Source organism: Pleurodeles waltl, chromosome 12 (genome assembly GCF_031143425.1).
Source record: "Pleurodeles waltl isolate 20211129_DDA chromosome 12, aPleWal1.hap1.20221129, whole genome shotgun sequence".
NCBI classification, from domain to species: domain Eukaryota; kingdom Metazoa; phylum Chordata; class Amphibia; order Caudata; family Salamandridae; genus Pleurodeles; species Pleurodeles waltl.
The window spans coordinates 102,807,684-102,826,889 of record NC_090451.1 but is presented as its reverse complement, the minus strand read 5'-3'; the positions used below and the strand labels follow the sequence as shown (position 1 = coordinate 102,826,889).

The following is a 19,206-nucleotide window of genomic DNA, read 5'->3' as shown; positions in this document are numbered from 1 at the left end:
CAAAAGGCCATGACCCAGCAATTGTTCTTTTCTTCGTTTATTTGCAACAATGCTAGATTTTCTCATCTGCATGCTAGCTGCTTTAGTATAAAAGTTATACGCTTTGCAACAAAATATGGACACTCGCAAGGACATTGAACCACGGAAAAGAGAACTCTTGACCCAAAGAACGTGCCAGAAAATGAAGTAACCCCGGATGTGCCACCTACGAAAAACGTCAATTATGAAGACCAATCAAAATGTTATAAGCTATCGTAAAATGACAAATGCATTACTTAATGTATAATTTGATAGGTTACAGATAGTGGGGTGTAGTGACTATCCAATAGAATTTTGGGGGAATGTATTATGAAAAAGGGATAAAAACCCATGACACAGGAGACTCGGGGAAAAACTAGGTAGGGAATGATATCGATTGCATCCAGAAACTCTGTCACTGTTTGGTGACTTGAGACTTAATGAACCATCCTCACCCTTAGTCGCCCCATTACACTTTCTTCCTTATGAGGGAAGTGTCCCCTGCCCTTAGACTAGATAGACTGACGGCGAATTCAACTGATGTCCTGAAGACGAAGACTGATCCTGTATGCTGACCTATTCCGAGGAGGGTAATTATGCTGCTGCTATTGAAATTCATCTATTTGCTTTTTCTTTCTAGGTACCAACTGCTGTGTATTTTTGATTAGAGACCTTAGTTAGATGTTTTCCAAATTGATGTTCTAAATTGTTTTGCATGAAGCCCAACATGCTGATGCTAATTAGTGGCTAGATGAAGCATTCACCTTGACTGACGTAACTGACGTGACTGACCTGGTGCTATGCTGAACTAAGACATATATGAGGTTCTATGCATTTTGATTTGTTTACCTTCATATTACTATCTTATGTTTGTGATCTTTGCATTGTTGAAACCTTATCATAGTTGCCGCATTGTGACTATGCTCTTTTGCTTCTTGGTTTAGAGATTAATACATCTGCTATTATATTGTAATCAATAGGGAATAAAATTCACAAAACTTCAATAAGGTGTGGTTATTCATGACTGAAAGGTCATGGTTACGTTAACGATCTTAACTAATGTCTAAATTGAGATATATTGTGGTGATATATGTTGACATTATTATTGATATATTGATCAGTTACCTCGTCTTACGGTGTCTCACCACTGGGTCCAAAGATTCATCGGCCTAAAACGAGTCCTAAAATGTATAAATTAACATAGAAGGACGCGTTATCAATCCAATAAGCGTGTGTTAACTCTCCAAGCGTCACGTTGCTCCTGCCCTCGCTCAGCTATATTGCGCTCGCTCTGCTCCTGTCAGCGCGCGCTCAACTTCCAGACGTCGCTCCTTTAGCTCGCGCCCCTCCAAACTGCAAATGACTCCGACACAAATATCAAGACGCTGCTTTTTCAGGCATACAACACTTTCCAATACCTCATTCCTCTCGAATTCTGTTGTCGCTGAGCACTCCTTATAGTCTCATGTTGTCTCTGAGCACTCCTTATATTCTCATGTTGTCTCAGCGGTTGGTGTAGGGGCTCCCACGTTACTCATCACCAATTCTTTAGTAATACTCCACGCGGGTAGCGGAAGTAGTACATTTATTCAGAAGTAAGTATATTGTTGTGTTTTAAAATTCTATCTAAATGTGTAATATGTCTTTATGGAATGTATCAGCTGGAATTCCGATGACCTCACAGATTCTGAGCTGGGCAGTTGCGTTGCTGCTTTGACTCGGTGGCTGTGAGGACATAGGTGTTGACAGAGGAATAAATCTTCTTGTTTGAGACAAACAAGCTGCTTGGAGTTTCCTTATTTCAGTGGAGGATACAACATATATTCATACAGCCCCTCACACCAAACCTCTTCTCTTCCCAGGGTTGTCTTCAACTGCCAACCTACTGAATCTCCAACATCCCACTATTCCACATCATTGACATTCCAATACCACATTCTAACATTTCTTAAAGGCCTACAAACATTACCATTACCACAGACACTCACCATTCATGACAACGCCAATCTTTCAGAATGCCCCCAAGTCATGGAAGAAAATACATAGAAGAAACATTACCCTATTAAAACAATATACTATGAGTTACACAACTAGAACAAACTATGCCTGTAACAACATAATAATATAGAAACTAATACAATACTACAGAAGCTTCTAGTGGAATCACTCCAAGCATAGTCAAAATGTCCGTCGAACCTCTACGGCACCCCCTTATGAATTAAAATATAAAAATAAACAAATAAGGTCAAACTCGCTCACACAAGGACGCGACATGAAAACAGCGAACAATACCCTGACCCGTTAACAGGCCTACATCCACCACATACTTTGTCTTTTTATTCTAACTCGATAAGTGGCCTACCTACATACACAGCACATTTACTATTTTTAAATATAGCTCCACAGCGCAGCATTCCCTAACCACTAACGGTGACATTGGTCGTCATACTTAAGACGTCACCTGTCCATCACCGCGGGTAAAACCGCGGAGACGGGACTTTTCTTACCTGTAACGAATCACTTCAATAGATCGCTCGTAGCCCCGCTGAGCACGTGAGCTTCACTTGTCCAAAATGGTCTTTCAACACAGCGTGCCTCGTACGCGTGCGCGTGCGCGTGGGCGTGGGCGTGGGCGTGGCCGTGGGCGTGGCCGGGGAGGAACGGCCCGGAGAGACGCCTGGGGCATCTAGCCGACGCTGCTTGCAGCGTGGAGAGTCTGCTGAGATTCATTGTATTTGGCGCCCCCCAAGTTTCAGGGGCGGTAAGTTTTCTGACTTGCCTTGAATGTAGAATGATGATAAAAGGTCTGCGCGTATTAATTCCCTTGGGCCAAGCCAGGGTGGTTAGCGTTTTGGGGTTGGCCTGCCGTTAAAAGTGGAGGGTTTGATCTGAAGCGCCATTCTGGCCTTTTTTGAAGGGTCCGGAATGCTTGATGTCTCCGCAGTTTGGGCGTGCCACATCTGTTCTAACCCTGACATATATATTCACTCTAACCACCGTCTGGTGTTTTCTAACTTTTAATTTAGGTTTTTAGAAAAGGAAAGAGTCACTATAATTATAAACGGCTTATATGCCGTGTATTCCATCTCTCCTGCGTTTGCTAAAAACTATGTTCTTTAGCTTTCTCCCGTTTTAATGTTCCTCTGATCCAGTGGAAATTGGGAGATTTATTTTTTTGTTTTCGTATTTTTATCTCAGTGGTGTTTCCAAATGCTAGCGAGTGTCATTATAACTTGCGGTCTTTTCTATTTTAGAAAACTAACATTAGTGACGTACTTCGAAATTAATCAAATTTAATTTTCTTTTCATCTTGTACTCTTGAGAAGACAGAGCAAGACTAGATGGGTACACAAGAAAGGGACATTCTTGTATTCAGCAGTAGGAGCCGCCGTCAAGATTTCGTGTATATTGTGAAACCGACAGACATTTTCTACTTGTTCTACGCTGATCATGTATGCCTACATTGTTTTTGAATGTATAGTTTGTACAACAACAAAAATCGTGTCGTATATCTACCAAACGCGAAAGGAAGCTCGCGGTGTTTTTAAACTTAAAATACCTTTATGGTTCAAATATTTAATTGTCTATGCACCCGAACTGACTGTGCAGCAAGCAACATGTACTAAACTTTCATGTAGTATATACGTATTTTGTTGGTGGTAGTAAAATGATGATTATGTTACAGCGAATTGCGAAAATCTCACACTAATTGTGCACAGCCGTTCTACTTTCTGATTTGGTGAATTTCAATATATCAGTCGTAAGTAACCTCTTTACATAAATCCCATTACCAAACACGATGATTAATAAGAGCTATATAAATCTTAGTTCTATTTGGGACAACTGCATGTATTTTTTTTTTTACTGGAATTAAATGGAAAGAAATTAGATGACCATCTTTTGGAGGACAGAGTATAAAAATGTAGTTACCACTTTAAGGACAATGGTCTGAGCCGTTATTTCGGTTCTATGTCGTGTCTTAAATATGGTCTGCTACTGAAACCTGCTTGGAGGGATTGGGCTAAAAAATGCGAAATATCAGTTTCCCTAACTATCACCCAGCCGGCATAGCATTATTGGAAGTGTTAACAGGCATCTAATCGGCTGCATTAATGTATACTTTTGTAGGGCAGGCCAGTTAATTTGAGGCCTTGAAATGGAAGTGCTCGTTTTCCATGAATGGTAACACTTTGAACTTTGTGACTGTTAATCTTCAAACAATGGTGAGAACATAACAATTATTTTATACCTAGATGTTAAAATATCAAGGGATAAAGCTTTTTGAGTTTGACTCATCAAAATGCCGTTGATCAACACTGGGATAGAGTAAAGTTAATTGATGTTGGAGTCTAGAAAGGAGTGCTCACAGCCATAATCTCAGTTGTCAGTAGTGTTGGCCCTCCCAGTGAAAAGAAACAGTGTATTTACTCTTTAGAAAAGTTTATGGAAAAGTAGGTTGGTAAGGAAAAAATTGTAATTAACAAACAAAATGAATTTGGGAGTGGATATGACTTGTTGCCCCCCCTGAGTATTCTTTAATGTAGCTAATGACACAAAACTGAAGAAATCTCACGGCTAGCTGTATTGTGTTGTGGATGCTGGAGACAACCTCACTGTGATGAGCCTCAGCACTACAAGAAACTTGTTTCTTGAGAGCTGCCTGAAGAGGATACACTAAACAACAACCAATCCAAATGTGTTCTGAAAGGTCAGTGAATCTACATTCCCTCTCTGCTCCAACTGTATTAAAGTAGGACCCACTGACACACTTTTTGTTCCAGTTCTACGTTCTCTCACCAAAGAAGAGTGCTCGAAGAGTACTCGCGGGACTACTGTGCAACCAGAGCTGGTGTCTGTATGACAGCCAGATTCTGAGAGGTGGGTGGGACATCACATATGTGTACCCCTAGCTGCAAGAGCAGATTACCTGTCCTTTATGTGCCTAGAAGTCTTCCCTCTGAGAGATGGAAGGAGCCTACTATCTATGCAGGAGGACTGATTATACAGGAGTGAGGTGCAGTGTGGACCCCTGTGTGGTGTGTGTGCTGAAGAGGACCACTGTGGAGATCGATCTGCGGGCCCTTGTGTCGGAAGGCTTCAGACTCCCCTCTGCAATTCCTTGTTGGAATTGTGAAGATTGTGGCATAGCCTGACATTCTCTGCCTGATCTCAAAGGTGTGACATGAGAATCAAGAAGAACTGTTTAAGACTTTGCAGTTAGGCAAGTGTGGAGGTAATGAGCACCTGAAACTAATCACACCAAGTATTATAGGTGAGTTCTTTATGCACTATAAGGGGAGATCACTGGGTCAGTATGTGGAAAATGTGGTAACCTGCTCAATGCCAGGTCACTAATTTGCATTGTGTGTGATACTAAGTTCTGTTATACGTTAAAATCATGTTTACTGGAAATAGAGTACTATTTTGCACAGTCATTTGTTATACCGAGTTATGCGATTGCTGAGTTTGAGCACCCTCATGCTACCTTCCTCTGATGTCGGACTGCTTGTTGTTGCTTCCACATAGTCAAGTGCTATTGAGTTGTACTTGACCTAAATTGCAGTCATAGCAGGACTCACCCAAGGACATCAAAAGTAAATTACTTCAACCACCACCCTGTGCCTCCCCTCCCCACTAATGGGGTCTGACAGCTTTCCATTGGTATTGGGAAGAATGCTAGCCTTCTAATTACCAGGATAATCTTAAAGAGCTGAACTGTGAAGCAGCGACCAATATTCTAGTGATGTGATTTCTCTGAATTAGAAGTAGCAGCTATGAGGTTATGGCAAACTTTCCTAAAGTAACTGAGGAGAGGAGAAACAGCAAAAAAGGTTGTAAGGACAATAGGAAGGAGGTAGCAAAGCCTAAATACTGATATTGACAACCATTGTTGGTTTGTGTGTTTTTTTTTATTTTATTTTTTTATTATTATTTATTTTTTATTTTTATTTGTAATCTTTATTTCTCTTGCTGCTACTTTTACTCCAGTATCAATACTCCTAACCCCACCCACTGATACTCCTGACCGGAAGTGTCTGAACTTAACTATGGACCATGCACTAAAGGCCTTCCAACCTTTCACCTCCCAGTATGTCAGTTTCCATGAATGTTCAAATTGTCTGTATTTTTCCATACCCCTCTGTTTTTAGGGAGAGCTTCGAAGACCTGTTGTGTATACTTCTTTGTGGTCTTAGAGCCACCTACTGCTTTTCATTTGTTTGTTTCAGTGTCCTTTAAAAAGCCTTACTTGCTAGTGGTCATCACTTTCTCTTTGTTCCTCCTTTTATTTCCTCCCAGGGAGGTTGTTTATCTCTTCCTTTGGGGGACTATTTAAAAAAAAAAAAAAAAAATTATATATATATATATATATATATATATATATAATTTGTTATTTTATTTATTTTTTCCTGCTCGTGTTAGTGTGTGCGTGTTCAGCTTCAGGCCGGTAGCTGCTTGCATTTTATTGCAGTACTCGTCCCTCCCATGTCTGCTTGGCTCTGCAAGGATTGCATCTGACCGTCCCCCCTCCCAATCCTCCATGGCCTGCCGTAAACTTGCTGGAGTTGTCCAGAGGCCAGCAAACCTCTCACTAGGGAGCGGTCCTGCTGCTGCTCCTGGTGCCAACAAGATATGCGTTGGGCCAAAACAGCTTAGAGGTGCTTAAACACAGTAAACGGTAAGGGTGTTCTGCTGCAGCTCCTGGCCTAGCCATGCGATGGCCTCTGCAATAAGCTGGCCGAGCTCAAAGGGCACAGATAGTTTTGGGAGGGGGACTGAGGAAGTGCTTCCTGCAACTGAGCATGCACGCTGCTGCCCGGAGTTTACTTTGGGGCTGGTGACCATTGAGTGTAGAGGGCATTGCTGGACTCTGCCTGCCACACAGAAGACTTGAAACCTCCTTCCCCCTTTTAGACTTGGTCGTGTAGGGCCCATTAGACCCAAACAAACACTGTACTCCATGCTCACTCCTTGTACCAGTTGAACCTGCTCTCCTGCCAACTGTACTGTTCTATCTCCCCCACCCCAGTTTACTAGACATCCAGGTGGCAGCCCTGTGCACAGTCATCAAAGTGCTTCAGCCTGTGGAAAGACCTCTGTAAGACCCTGCAGCAGTTAGGGAGACCTACGCACACATGTGTCCGATGCCAAGGAAGCACTCCATAATCCCCTGCCTCAAGAGAGACTTCCTTACACAGTGTGGCTCGGCTGCCCAGCAAGGGCAGCGGAACACTGGCCCGAAAGATAACTGAACGCCTTCTGTTGGACTTGAAGTATGCTGAAAAACACAGCTTGTCCTGAGGCACTTCAATTCGTGCTTTGAGTATGCTGAAGCTAGCTGCTACTGAGGACACCCCCAGGAAGCCATGATTTCTCTGGGTACTAAGGACCCCCCAGCATACCTTGTGCCCACCTCAAAGAGGCCTTCCTCTTCCACTTTGCTTCTGCTGTCTTCAGTCGGTTCCTCCACAGGATTCCTCCACCTCGGGGGAGGAAGGGAGGACCAAGAGATCTCCTCACAGGCTTGTCTGGAATTTAAACCACAAGCCTCAAGATTTCAGTATTATTTTTCTTCTTTTAAATTCCTTTCCTTTTTAGGAGGGAAAACCAAAAGAGGGGAGTGTCTGTCTATGGATGCTAAAGGCTCTGTTTGGATCACAGGACCCTTAACTTGCTGACTAAGGGAGCCCTCACTGCACCTCTGTTTTGTAGGTTATTAAGAAAAAAGTGACAACATACTTTATTGTGCACTAACGAGAATATTTGCGTGCATCAATGGATTTGTTTTTGTTTTTGTGCCCCTCACTGTTGAGGCGCTGTCAACCAGGTTCCCAGTGCCAGTGTTCTTCTCCCCCCCCCCCCCCCTTTTAAAAACTGTACAATTGCCAAAAGCTTTACCACCCTCTGTAAGTCTGTATCTAATGGTACCTAGGGCCTGAGGTGCTAAAGAGTGTCCTTAAGGGCTGCAGCACGAATTGTGCCACCTAAGGGACCGCCTCACCAAGCTCGACAGGCTGTCATTGCAGACTACGTCTTGGTGCATGTAAGTGAAAAGATGACATGGTACACAGCCTGTGTGGCATGTACCCTAACACTGCATTCAATGTATGTAAGTCATCCCTACAATAGGCAGCAGCCCTAAGGCAGGGTGCATTTTATTACATGTGAGGGCATATCTGCAAGAGCAGATCTGTCTCTGCTATGGTTTTTGTCAATTCTCAGACATAGTAAAAGGCCAGGGAAGCCGTTATAAGTTTTAAATGCATGTTCTGGACACTGGTCAATACGAGTTCCCCAGTTACCTGATGGCTTTATTGAAGATGGCTATGTTTGAAATCAAACATCTCATATTGATAAGCCCACACTGATTCTAGTGATGGGTTTATTAATGCATGTACCCAGAGAACACTGTAGAGATGCCCCCTGAATTCCTACCAGCCTCTGGTGTGCTTGCTTGCTGGCTGGTCTCTGCCAGCCCTCAACCTGAGACATTGATCTGTTCCCCTAGGGTGGAACGTTCTGCTCTCTGGGGCCCAGAGCAAAAGCCTGTCCAGGAAAAGGGTGTAACACCCCCTCCCACAGGATATGTTGATTAGCCTTCCTAAGGTGGCAAGCCTCATGGGTTGCCGCCTCTGAAATGCAAATCTGGCTCACCTCACAAAATAGGAAGTGTGTCTGCCTGCCTTTCAAAAAGATCCACGACCTGTGAACAGTGGACCTGTTCTCCAGCAAACTCCAAAGAAGGGTCTTTGAAGCCTCTGGAACCACAAAACCTGACAGCGGGGCTCTGACCCAAGTTGAAGTGGATCATGGGTGTCAGCAAGGTTCCCCAGCCCTCCAGACTTTAGTCCTGACACCTAAAGTCACCTGCACAAGTTGTCCTTGAGACAGGGTAAAGAGGACCAAAGGTGCCTCCCTCTGCCTGTGCATCATGAGGCTTGAGCCCCGCTGTTGGTTCCGTCTGACTGGCCTCCTGGCCAGAACCTGCAGCCTCTTTTCGCAGTGACTGATCTTTATTGGAACACAATGGGCACCTGATGCTGTTTTGTCCCTTTCACCCAGCCGCTGGTGGTGAACTACTGGTGCTTACTGGGACCTTGTGGGGGAAGGCAGAGTACTTACCTGAACAATTTTTCTCTGATGCCTAAACATTTATAAAGATACTTGCTATTTTCAGTGTAGGTCTCATTTATTGACTATTGTGTGTATTTGTGGATGTCTTGTACTCTTCTGTGCTAAGCCTGCTTGACCACACTACCTCTAAATAGGGCACTTTGGGTTTGCATAGCAAGCCCCTGCCCACTCAGTGGGGAACCCCTAGACTCTTTACATGGTATCGACACACCACACAAAGAACAGCTATCTGGTACTTGAGATAAAAACTTTATGTACAATGCACTAAGGCCAAACTTGCCCAAAAAATGCCGGGGGGGTCGGGGTCATGAAGTACGGTCTCTTCAAAGTGGGAAAAAATTTAGTTATTTCAAGGCCATCTTAAGTGGCCAAGGCTTTTTAACAAAGCTGATAAATTGGGTCTCTAGTTGGCAGAGTTATGCACCCTCTCCAAGTATGGGCCACAATCCTAGCCAGGGAAAGTCGCAACACAGTCCAAATTATCCTGTGCTCAACGTCTGGTAGCTTGGCACAAAGCAGGTAGGTTTAACTTAGGCCATGTGTAAAGTATTTGTGCAATAGCTCATACAGTGAAAGTACTCCACACCAGTTTAGGAAAATAGATATTAATTTATTTGAATTAAATAAGACCAAAATGATAAAACTCCAAGATATCACTTTTGAAAGGTGTCTACACAATTCAGTAGTCTCTTTTTAACACAGTACCTGGGATGCATCAAAAACGACTCGGAGCACTGCAGTGGAGAAGAGTTGAAAAGTAAAGAAATTCATTGTTTTTTTCCAGCACGGAAAAGGCCATCTGTTGTTTTCTTTCCATGCAGCAAGATGATGTGTCGATTTCCATGAGCGCAGCCTTGGTTCTTTACGGCAGGGATGTTTTGTTGCTCAGGGACTATGCGTTGAAAATCCAGAACGCGCTGGTAGGAAGGTAGGCGAGACATGACTTCTCAGCTGTGAGGCAGATGCTGCTTTGATTTCCACAGGTATTGCATTGATTTTCCGACACAGGATTTTCTTTTCTTTGAAGTCCTTGTTGACTGGTCCTGAGACTTCAGAACAGGAAGCAACCTACATCCAAGCACTTGTGGGGGAAGGCAGAGTCCTTCCAGCACAGTCGGTGGGGGGGAGGGGCAGCAGGGTGCAGGGCAACTAGCAAGAGAGCAGTCCTTCCAGCAAAGCAGTCCATATTAGTTCTTTGGTTAGCCAGGCAGTCCTCTGACAGAGTCCAGTTGTAGGTCCAGAATAGTCTTTTGGTGGGGGTTACAGACCCAGTATATATACCCAAAATGCCTTTGAAGTGGAGGAAACAGAGTGGTTTTGAAGTGCACACGTTCCTGTTTCATCTCAGCCCTGTCTGCTAGGAGCTCTGTGTGGGGGAGGGGGTGTTATAAGTCCTTTGTATGAGGGCAGACCACTGGCCTTTGAGGGGTACCTGAAAGCCCCTCCACCTTTCCTGCCCAGAAAGGCCCATCAGTATGCAGCTGAGTGTCCTGTGTTTATGGCTGCCTGAGTGGAATGTACAAGGGGAGCTGTCAACCAGCACATGTGGATTGAAGACCGTCTGTAAGGCACATAGAGCAGTAAGGACAGAGAAATGGCCACTTTCTAAAAGTGGCATTTCTAAAATTGTAATATACAATCCAGTAAGTAGGATTTCTCACTACCATTTCAAACATGACAAGGCTGCTCCTCTTAGATCAGAAATTGCCACTTAACATTAAATAAGGCAATTTCTAATGCTGGCCTATAAGGAGCAGGCTTTACGGTAGAGAAAAGACTTTGCAATGCCAAGTCGCAATGGCAGTGAAACTCGCAGGCAAGCTTTGCAGTGGCAGACCGGAGACATGGTTATGGGGTTACTTATGCGAGTGGCACAATCAGTGCTGCAGGGTCAGTAGAAGAATTTAATTTACAGGCTTTTGGCACAAGTAGTGCACTTTACTAGGAAGTTAATGAAATATGCCATTTGGGTATTAGCCAATGTAATCCATTCTAGGGAAGAGAGAGCACAATCACTTTAGCACTCATTAGCCGTCCTAAAACCAACAAAAACGAGGTGAAAAAAAGAGAAGGAGGTAGGCAAAATAGTCTGGGGGTGACCCTTCAAAGAGGGCCATTTTGCAACACACATGTACAGATTGTCAAACGATATGCTCACACCGCTCCTCCTAATATTTGCATTTCAGGCTTGCTTTTGAATATTTGTATTTTATAGTTCTGCTGCTACATGTTAGTTTAATTTGTCATTATCATAGATTACTAATATAATGGACCATGCACAAAATGAATTACTCCAAATAATAAAAGTTTGAGTACATGCCACCCGCGGACAAGACACAGATATTTGCAACACGCCCACTAATCTGTTGATATCTCATTTGCTGATGTCGTTTCCCATATCTACACATGTGGCCACCTTACTAATTTTGTATAAATTGTGTTGAGTACTTTCCAAAAGCCCTAAGCATAAGCAAATAAGCTTTTGGATATGTCTGTGTGCTGCAGCTAGCTCTCGCAGCACCAGTTTGAACAACGTGTTCCTTCTCCCAAGTTAGGCATAACTCCCCAGGAGGGTCTTGCCAAGAGCTCCAAGTTCATCGTCATTTTAATTATAGTTCATTATTAGCTCAAGATCACATACTTGGTGCAGGGGAAAGTTGGAAATGAGGCCAAAGCTGGCAGTAAATAAACAAGTAGTCTGACATCTCTCCCCCCTTCCCCCCCCCCGCTTTTCTCCCACAACGCATGCTACTCGTTACTATCTATGGTTTTAACAAACCACGCCCCAATTAGTGCTCCGCGATCCCAGGGGACTAAATACAAATTGAATCCAGCTGGGTAACTGGCGACAAGAACAACTAATTGTAACCCATCATTCCATCTAGAGGCCCAAGAGTCTTGCCATCGCTGCACCAGTGAAAAGCTTGTGGTGTGGAGGCAGGATGGAGACGCTAAAATTCAAAGGAGAAAGAAACTGTTTCTGGGTTTCATTGTATGGCTCAAGAGCTATGGTTCGCGGTTGAGACTTCGTTGGTGGAATGTAATACTTTTTTTCACAGAATAGTGAGTGAATGCATTAGAAGTGGATGAAATGAAACAAGGCTTGAGATAAATACAGTGAACTCCATTAATTTGTTTATTGAACATTCGTAAATCACAGCCATGTCACCTAATAACTGGGAGCAAGAGTTATTTTTTGAAAGCTAGTTTGGCATAATTATCTTTATGAAGGCTGAGACAGCTAGTCTTCATGATATTTGAGCCTTTGCAACATGCCTGTGAGCTTTTTGCGGAGCCATTGGGAAGACTGGACTACAGTTGTTCAGTCATGATCACTGACTTGCATGACTGGAATGATGTACCTTTTTAGCATGGAGAATTACAGGTTTCTGTCACTGATTACATTTTTAATTTACGTGTGGTGTAGCAGTGATTCACAGACGTATTAGTATTTAGTTGATTAAATGCGGAGGTTGGTATGTAATAGAAAACATAATCTGACAACGTTTGTGCAGGAAGCATTAAAAACCCAATAATTGGCTCTTTTTCTATAAATAAAAAATGTATTGTGTAGTGAAAATCCGGGTCGTGAGTTTATTTCCTAAATGTCCTTCACTCTTGTCTGACCACCACTTTGAACCATTGGTGTAGTAGTTAAATCCAGGGCAGGAGTCAGGGTTGATGGAGTCCTCCCATTATATTTAGAAGGGGCTCCATCTCCTTTAGACCAAGGCCCTGGAAGGATGAGAAGTGTTTGGGTCACCTTGTGGCGCGCGTCCGCTCACGTTTTCTGGTCTATGGTATATCATAAAGTTGAAATGTGACTTGTCCCAACCGGAGGTTGTCGCTAGAACTCCTACATTCTCTCCCCTCCCCCCCCCCCCAGCTTTATCCATAAAGATTGCCTAGTTGCACTGGTGTTTTTAAAGCTCTCTACCTGTTTGTCTTTCTAGGAGTTGTGGCTTCTGGGAAGTCCTTGTTTCTCGTTCATTGCTGGTTTCACGTTTGCCCCTGGCGGTATCCTGCCTTTCAACTCTTAAACCTCTGCATTGTATTAGAATGCATCTTTTGGGTGTGGCTATAAAGTCCTAACTTCTTCCAGAGAAATACACTGCACGCACCCTCCAGGTTTTGGCACCTTTTTATTTGATTAAAGGAAATAACAGGCATAGGATATATTTTATTAGGTCTTATTTATACTGTTTCTTAGTGCTCCATCTAGGTATTAACCTCTGATCAGTCACTCAAAAAACAAGTGACCCAGATCAGCAAACCCTGCTAATGCTTACTAAAATCGTTTAAAGACCTTGCCAAAGCCAATAGCTCTGGCTAAACAATTATAAGGTCTTTCAAGCGAAACCTATTGTGTATGTCAATCCTTGTTTAACCCCTTTGCTGCCAGGCCTTTCTCTCCCCCCCTAACCTCTCAGGTGACAGGCCTTTTTTTGGCTATTTGGTGCAGTTAGTGTTTAGGCCCTCATAACTTTTTGTCCACGTAAGCTACCCACGCCAAATTTGCATCCTTCTTTTTTTTTTTTTTTTCCCCCCAACATCCTAGGAATTCTAGAGGTACCCAGAATTTGTGGATTCCCCTGAAGGAGACCAGGAAATTACCAAAATACAGCGAAAATTTAGTTAAAAAAAAAAAAATGGTAAAAAAGGGTTGCAGAAGAAGGTGCACTGAAAATGGCGTCAACAAAGGGTTTGCGGTGCTAAAATCAACATCTTCACAGCTTTCAGGAACAGGCAGACTTGAATCATAAAATCAAATTTTAAGCACAATTTTGGCATTTTACTGGGACATACCCCCATTTATACAATTTTTTTTGTTTGTTTGTTGCTTTCTGCCTTCTTTACGTTAGTGACAGAAATGGGTGTGAAACCAATGCTGGATCCCAGAAAGCTAAACATTTCTGAAAAGTAGACAAAATTCTGAATTTAGCAAGGGGTAATTTTGTGTAGATCCTATAAGGTTTTCAAACAGAAAATAACAGCTGAAATAAAAACAAATAAAACAATTGACAATGAGGTGAAAAAACAGCCATTTCTTCTCCATGTTTTACTCTGTAACTTTTTCCAGCAATGTCAGATTTTTGAAAGCAATATACCGTTACGTCTGCTGAACTGTTCTGGTTGCGGGGATTTATAGGGCTTGTAGGTTCATCAAGAACCCTAGGGTACCCAGAGCCAATAAATGAGCTGCACCTTGCAATGGGTTCTCATTCTATACCGGGTATACAGCAATTCATTTGGTGAAATATAAAGAGTGAAAAATAGGTATCAAGAAAACTTTTGTATTTCCAAAATGGGTACTAGATAAGGTGTGGGAGAAGCAGTGGTTATTTTCACATCTCTGAATTCCGGGGTGCCCATTCTAGCATGTGAATTACAGGGCATTTCTGACATAGAAATCTTTTCTACGTTTTTGGTCCTGGGCTCAGTAGCCATATAGGGAAACCTTCCAAACCCAAACATTTCTGAAAACCTAACACCCGAGGGAGTACAGGGAGGTGTGACTTGCATTGATTTCCCCCAGTGTTTTCTCACCCAGAATCCGTGGCAAACGTCAAAATTTTGCAAAAAAACCCACTTTTTCTTCACATTTCGGTGACAGAAAGTTCTGGAACCTGAGAGGAGCCACAAACTTCCTTCCATCCAGCGTTTCCCCCAAGTCTCCTGATAAAAATGGTACCTCACTTGTGTGGGGGCCCAGGTGCCTGCAACAGAAAGGCCAAATACCTGTAGAGATTGAGGAGATAGCACAGCGTGTTGATAAGCACAGGTTTTTCTTTTATACATCTTTAGGCAGACTCTGCTTTGGGGACCCACACAAGTGAGGTATCATTTTACTTGGGAGAGTGAGGAAAACGCTGGGGAGTAGGAATTTTGTGCCAGAGCGGTGATCTCACAAAGAAAAGTCAGAAACATATGCTTTTTTGAGCACATTTTGAGGTTTGCAGAGGAGTCTGGGTAAGAAAATGTTGGGGGATCCACGCAAGCCAAACCTCCCTGGACTCCTTGTGGTGTCTAGTTTAAAAAAAAAAAAATGTCTGGGTTTGGTAGGTTTCCCTAGATGAAGGCCGCACCTGGGACCAAAAACATAGGTGCCCCCCCTTTTCTCCCCCCCCAAAACATAGGTAGTTTTGCAGTAGATCATTTTGATGTGTCCACTTCTGTGATGTTCCAAACACTAAAATTGTGGAAAGAAACACACTTAGGTTATGTTAAAAAGACCCCTCACCCACCAGCCAAGTTGGTGGCATGCTTCATCAGCAGGGTCCCACCTGAGACACCTAGAGTGTCGCAGGTTTGCTGCGAGGCCTGATTACAGCGGAGCAGGTTTTGACATTTTTACCACACATACTGGTTGAATTCGGCACAAGGGTGAGTGATGGTTCAGTAGATCAAATTCTATTAACAAGACATTTCATAAAAATGAAATGCACCGTTATTAACTGAAAGGCCAAAAAACTGAACCAATGACTCACAGCTCGTGAGCTGTAAAGGCGTGTCAAAGCACCAACCGTTTTACAGACCATTCATACACCTTTCATACATGACATGCACAAGACCATTCACACCGCCAGCCATGGGCCCAGCACATTACAACATTCACATCGACAGACAGCGCCACTCAAGGGCCCATCACTTACATACGCCCATATGCCTGATACAGAAATCGCACTAGTTGATGGGAGTGTGTGGACTAACGTTTGGCTGGTACCGCCAGCCAAGCGCCACCCCACGCACACCGCCAGCCAAGCGCCACCCCACGCACACCGCCATCACTTTATTTTTGTTTATAAACAACAAAGAAACCACTAACTAATTATAAAATAAGTACAAACCTACAGACACAAAAGCTCTAACTGAAAACATGATAGAAATGTGAAACTGAACATCTGAAAATATAAAACAGGCAGTTTATGCTCACAGTATTTCCCCCACATTTTTTTTGATGTGGTAACTCCTGAAACACCTGGCCACACACAGCCCAGGCTTTGAAGGGCAATCGGGGCAGTACATCCGGCTCTCCCTCTGGATACCTCTTCGGGCACATACTCTACATTTCTTAGTGGGCAAGTCTTTTTTGGGAGTGGGAGGAATGTGATCTGGAAAGTGGCGATCTTTCAACCTAGCCACATTCTTCACCACTGCTACTCTAGGAACTCTTTCCTGTTACACCACAATCAGGCTCTCTATCACTGATTCCTGAAATGTAACAAATTTAATCCTTGAAGACAATAAAAGCATTAAAAGTTGCCAAATGAAATAAATGTAGGGCCAACTTTTTATATCACACGTAAGACTTACGAAGAGCAGTGTAAGGTTCCAGCCTCTGATCTACTCTATCAACACCACCCATGTGCTTATTGTAGTCCAAAATGCGCCCAGGTTTTCGCACTTAGGCAACCTGACCCCAAACAGTCACAGGGGAAGTACTCTCATCATGGATGGTAAATAGCATGTACACATCCCTCCTGTCTGAAAATTTCAGAGCTAGCAGCTCATTATTCCGCAAGGCACTGCACGGTCTCCTCAAGGTTTTTACAGACAAGCTCCCTTGGATAGCCTTTCCGATTAGAACAGATTGTGCCACAAGCAACAGTGTCCACTCTAAACAACTCCTTGAACAACTGCACTCCAGTGTATAAATTATCTACGTACAAATGGCGACCTTTGTTAAACAGTCTACCAAGTTCCCACACAATTTTCTCGCTAACTCCAAAAGTGGGCCGACAACCGTGGGGTCAATACTGGAATCCAGTGTAGACCCGGAAATTATACACACATCCTGTACTACTTTCTGACAGCATATTCAGTTTAATTCCATACTGTGCTCTCTTACTAGGAGTGTACTGCTTAAAAACCATACGCCCCTTGAAGAGGACCAAAGACTTGTCCACACTTATCTCTTTGCCTGGAATGTACACCTCTGAAAACTGATCTTCAGAATGATCAAGGACAGGCCTAATCTTGAGAAGACGGTCACAATCAGGGTGATCTTGTGGCAAGGCTAAAGCATTGTCTACAAAATGAGGCATACGAAGAAGAAACAAATAGCGATTACGAGTCAGTTGCAGGAAATATAGCCGTTGCCATCAAGGGACTAGTAGACCAATAAGAAGCCAGTGACGACTTCCTTATCAACCCCATCAAAAAAATCAAACCTAAAAACTTTTTAATCTCTTCCAGATATGTGGGAACCCACTGAGTAGCTCTAGACTAAGGCCTAAGTCTGGCAGCGTTGTCCCTCAAATATTGCTCTGCATACAAACTAGACTGCTCAACAATCTCTTCCAAAAATACATCGTCCTTAAACAAGTGAAAGAAATTGACAGGCAAAAAGTTTTCTGTATTGACTCTACACCCTGGGAGACCAGTAAATGCAGGTAACTGTGGCTGCTCCATGTTTGGGGCAATCCAGGTGTCAGGCCTTCCAATGGGAAGCCCTTCAGCCCCAGGCTGTTGCACTCTTGGCACATCAATGTCCTCCTCTAAAATAGGCCCTTCATCTGCACTGATAGTGGCTTCATCAGAAGAATCCTCTCTGACAGAAAACTCACTGCTAGAATCTCACTTCCTCCTCTGCCTCAGATGCGGAGTCAGTCTCATAATCATGGTCAGAAGATGACTCAAATACCATGCCAACACCCTGCTGAACGGTCACTCTGCGGCTAGCCACGATCCTTTCTAAGAACAAATGAATTGCCAGCAACAACCAGCACTGTCTAAAAAAAATAAAGACTCGCCAGCAACTGCTCTGCACAGACAGCAATCGCCAATGATCTCCCATTAAAAAGAAAAAAGCAAATTAGACATGACAACACAAATATCATTGTGCACAAATCTAAGGACAATTTCACACACAATCCTGCATTTAGTACACCACCTACAAAGATGTCTCATGCATGTCAACTCTTTTGGAATAAATTGCTTTTACTTACCTAAAACATGCAACTATGCAAACCGCAGGACTCCAGGACAACTACTGCCAAAACTGCAAGGATCCACAGCAAAGCAAGCAAAAGCTTTGACCTAGAACAAAAAGAAGAAATAAACTGTTATAATCACCAAGAACTTTCCCTGGTGCCTAAGTGGCTTCTGCCCCCCTTGGGGGCAGATGAGCCTAATCAAATAGGCCGATCTGCCCCCAAGAGGGGCAGAAATGGCCATCAGTAATGAGCCCCCTTTGTGGGGCGACCCTTGCCAAAGGGGCCGCCCCACCACACAAAACACACAAGATCCCTGGTGCCTAATTGGATTCTGCCCCCTTTGGGGGCAGATGGGCCTAAAAAAAATAGGCTGATCTGCCCACAAGGGGGCAGAAATGGCCAACAGCTCTGTACCCCCTTTGGGGGGGCCACCCAGCACAAAAAAACTAAGGGAAACAAAAAACAATTCCCTCAAGTCTTGGTGGCTTCTGCCCCCAAGGGGAGCAGAAATGGCCATCAGTTGCCATAGGGGCCGCACCCCACACACAACACACACACGATCCCTGGTGCCTAAGTGGATTCTGCCTCCCTTGAGGACAGATGGGCCCCAAAAAAAAGCCGATCTGCCCCCAAGGGGAGCAGAAATGGCCATCAGGGCCGCACCCCCCCACCCCACACAGACACACACGATCCCTGGTGCCTAACTGGATTCTGTGCCCCTTGGGGGCAGATGGGCCTAAAAAAAATAAGCCGATGGTCCCCCAAGGGGGGCTGAAATGGCCAACAGCTCTGTGCCCCCTTTAGGGGCTGACCCTTGCCAAAGGGGGCGCCCCCAGCACAAAAAGCTAAGGAACAAAAAAAAAGTAATTCCCTCAAGTCGTGGTGGCTTCTGCCCCCAAGGGGAGCAGAAATAGCCATCAGTTGCCATGGGGGCCGCACCCCACCCCACACACAACACATACGCGATCCCTGGTGCCTAAGTGGATTCTGCCTCCCTTGAGGACAGATGGGCCAAAAAAAAAGCCTATCTGCCCCCAAGGGGAGCAGAAATGCCCATCAGTAATGTGCCCTCTTTGGGGGGTGAAATTATTACTTCTCAATAGGATTTGAGACTGCCATG

At 43.9% G+C, this 19,206-nt stretch overlaps 1 long non-coding RNA gene across 1 annotated transcript in view; it reads left to right on the top strand.

Moving 5' to 3' along the window:
• Positions 1-2,724: 2,724 nt before the first annotated feature.
• LOC138267668 (uncharacterized) overlaps positions 2,725-19,206 on the top strand; it is a 135,015-nt gene continuing 118,533 nt past the window's right edge. Inside the window, exon 1 of the long non-coding RNA XR_011199844.1 lies at positions 2,725-2,779. This is a non-coding gene — a long non-coding RNA (uncharacterized lncRNA). The remainder of the gene's footprint in view (positions 2,780-19,206) is intronic.